Here is a 3,719-nt window from a genome sequence, read left to right as displayed (position 1 = left end):
GACTCACAGTTAGAAAATCTGGCCAAAAATTATCTACGTTCACCTGTTCTTATTTGGGGAAGTGTCAACAAAAAGAATACCAAATTGAACATTGAGCAGTATCAAACCGTCCATAGAAGAGAACGCGACAATATGTCGGATGGCGTGGCCAAAACTTTAGTGGACACTATACAGGATGACTACGCCATTGTTACATGGATTTGAAGATTGATGTCGAACGTCTTGTCAAGGGTTTGATAAAAGCTGGTTAAAATAAGTAAAAGCGTACCATGGCGGGATGCCAAGTGAAACACAGAAACACAGAATTTCAGGTCCTTGTCGCTACTGAATCGTACGAAGTTGGAACCCACAACCCTCACATTAACCTTGTTTAGCAAATTGGATGCATGCGAAATATGGCAGTATTGGTGCAGGAGTTTGGTCGTGCAGGTCGAAACAGCAAGTCTTCAGACGGTATTATTATGGTAAACGAAAGCGTCATCGATCAGCGTTTAATCTATTGGATAAAGGAATGCTCTCGGGAAGAAATCCTTGATAAGAAATCAGAATATGAACAATGCTGGAAATGGCTGTATGGTTTTCTGGCTGGGACTTGCCTCCGAAAGAGTCTATTAGAAAATTTCGAGTCCACAGATGTATTTGAGTTGGCCGCTAGTGGTGAGTGCTGTTCCAGCTGTGACATTTCTTCAGCCAAGAAATTTAACTGCAAAGAAACTGCCGCTCTTCTGCTTAAAGCACTGGAAGAAGTAGCAAAGCTACCAATAATTAAGTCTGGAGTCAGCGAGGAAAAAGTGATATCTTGGTTGCGCGGTTCTAAGAGAGGTTGGATAACCTCCTCTGATATCGAAGACCACTTAGATGCTTCGCAAAGTTATTCCAAGGGAGCGCATCTGGATGGTATACCGCTTAAGAAGGAATGGTGGTCAATGCATTTCGGTTCAATAAAAATCTCATTCAATATTAATCGTGAACAGAACTTTACAAAGGCCTCGCGATCTTATTCGGTTACAAAGTAAGGAGTAGCATTCCTTTCGAATCCATATGACATATTTGTACCTCATCCAGACAGTTTTGAGGATACCAAACAAAAGCGAGTAGTTGCCAGAAGAGTAAATAACGATAAAGATGCTGCGTACCGAAACAAACACTACTTGCCGAAGATAAGAGAGCAACTGGCAAAGTCCACGAACTGGTTTGCAGTCAAAGAAAAATCTGCCTACGAATACCCCGGTTTCGATGTCCCCTCTGACTGAATTGGACACTGCCCTGATCCAAAGAAAACTGGTATTGGATCTTGCCAAAGACCACATTTTATGTGGGATGATTGTCAATTAACGAAGAGAGGCACATCTACTTAAAAGGTGCATTTGAAGTTAGATAACGTAAACACTGAGGTATGGGTCAGGCGTGCATTTTGCGAGGGTGTAAAAATTTGCAGTTTTGAAGGTTGTGCCTACACTGTAAGCAACGGACAGAGGCTTAGAAAATGCAAAGAACATGCCGCAGAACACACCCTAGAGGTAACAGGTAACTGTCCCGCGCAAATTGTCTATGTGTGGCCGGTTGAGGATGACGGAAGAAGGTGGATTGGGTGCCTACCGGGAACAACTCATAACCACATGAAACCAGCACCTCACGTCATATCGCAAGCTGTAAAACTCGACATACGAACAGCAGTTAAAAAGGATTGCTCCCTCACCACGAAACAACTCCAGAAAGGTCATGGCATTGGTTTCATTCCTGCGGAAAAATCCCCTGCAGCATCAAATCCAAGCAGGATTAGGAGAGAGAGGCAGATGGTACTAGAAGGAAGATCTAGACTTAACCCAAATATCAGACCTCTAGTACAAGTGCTGGAATTTGAAGACTTCAGAAGGGAGTACGAGAATCGGCACGCATCTGTCGATGAAGAATTTCTCGTTAAAGTAAATGAAAAAATGGGGAAATACCAAATGGAAGGGAGGGAATATTTGCTGTCACCATCAAGAAATTGTGCCTTTTTCCTTGCGCCATATCAAGCACAGCTGTTGAAGGACAGCAAGGATTTATACGTAGACATAATGTACACAAATAATAGCGGATTCCCATACCTCCTAAATATGGTAGCATTCAACGAAATAACGTTGAGTTACAATGCAGTGGCCAGAGTTCTTCTGAATAAGCAGGATGGCGATGCTTATGCAACAGCCATATCCGAAGTATTTGGCCACGTCACAAAAATCCACCCTTCCTTTAAAAATGGTCACAACCTTCGCCAGATAATGGTGGATTTTGACCAGGCCGAGTACAATGGTTTTGAAAGAAGCATGGGAACAGAAGTAACAGAGAAGATCATGCGTGGCTGCACGGTTCATTGGAAAACTTCAGTGAACCGTGTCAGCGATATTGTGACTAAAAGCCAAGAAGAGCATAGCATCTTTCGCCACTTAGGTCATGCCATCCAGGACGTTGATCAACAGGCTGATGTTAGGCTAGCATTTGACGTTCTTTGTGGCAAGAAGAGCGTGATTCATGCTAAAAATCTGCTCTCCCCACAACTAGCTGCAATCTCCAATCAAATTAATAACTGTCACTGGTCGAAATCTGCTCATTCTTAAGATGTTTTGTAAGGCATTCACTGTACATGATACTGAAGACTGGCAATCTACAGCCGATACCAACAATCCCGTTGAGTCTTTAAACTGCCAGTCCATCGGTGAGGGATGTAGGAATATCTCAGTATTGATGAAGAATATCTACTTGGAAGACCGGCTACATGCCGTGAAGATTGCACCTTAACGAACAAAACATTAATATCAGTTATGAAACCAGCAGCCAGGAAGAGAGAGAGAAGAGGCAGAAGAAGAGGATGCAATCTCGCCTTAGTTTGAGAGGAACCTCTGGCTCGCAAAATGACTGAAAGCGCATTTGGACCAAACACCACCTGATAAAAGGGCAAGACTCTAGGCACGGTCATCCAGGAAAAAGTTGGGAGAGGCAATGATTGGCAAGAGAGTTGAAGTGGAATATGAGGAGAAAGTTGATGGGCAAACAAAGTATCTTGGATGGATACGTGGAACTGTTATGGAATATGACAAATGTAAGGGCTATCTTGTTCAGTTTCCAGATGATGTGAACTGGATACCTAGTCTCAGAAGCAAGGACGCACGAATTTTAGAGTAGTGCTTTTTTTGTTCTTTTTAACATAATGGGGCACTGTGCCAAAAGAGTTAAATCATGGGAGTGACAACTCTAACAAACGTTGTTTGAGCAACACCATGTGAAACTTTGAGTCCTCCCGGCAATTTTGAAGATCCTTCCGAGTGTTTCGGTGGCATTCTTGTAAAATGTCAAAACTTTGCTCTTTTTTTCTGCAGTATCCCAGAACTATGTCATATTTCCTATCAAAAATCCCGAGTCTTCTCGATTCTTTTGTTTTTCTCCCGAAACAGGCCTTGTTAGAGTTGTCATCCCCTATTGTAACCTCCTTTTTTACAGTTGTAGTTCATCAATTTGTTAGATTTTGCTCAAACGATAGGCTGACTCGCCTTAGCGTAGAGATACCAAGGCTCTGCACTGTTATTGCAACTGCTACATGTCGTATTTACTTCTTCAACCAAGCTTTAACATTGTTTGTTCCCTTATCGCTAATGGTATCCCTAAGTTCTCTCTCTAAAGTACTTCACCCTTGCACACACTAAGATTAACATTAACTGAGTAGAAGCTTGATCATTCACTTT

At 42.4% G+C, this 3,719-nt stretch overlaps 1 pseudogene; it reads left to right on the top strand.

The window, feature by feature from the left end:
* The window catches only part of LOC137980864 (uncharacterized), a 2,749-nt pseudogene extending 152 nt beyond the window's left edge, over positions 1-2,597 (top strand).
* Positions 2,598-3,719: the final 1,122 nt, after the last annotated feature.

The sequence above is a fragment of the Montipora foliosa genome, chromosome 12 (assembly GCF_036669935.1).
Source record: "Montipora foliosa isolate CH-2021 chromosome 12, ASM3666993v2, whole genome shotgun sequence".
In the NCBI taxonomy this organism is placed as follows: domain Eukaryota; kingdom Metazoa; phylum Cnidaria; class Anthozoa; order Scleractinia; family Acroporidae; genus Montipora; species Montipora foliosa.
The sequence above is the reverse complement of the archived record's forward strand: the minus strand, read 5'-3'. Positions and strand labels throughout refer to the sequence as shown.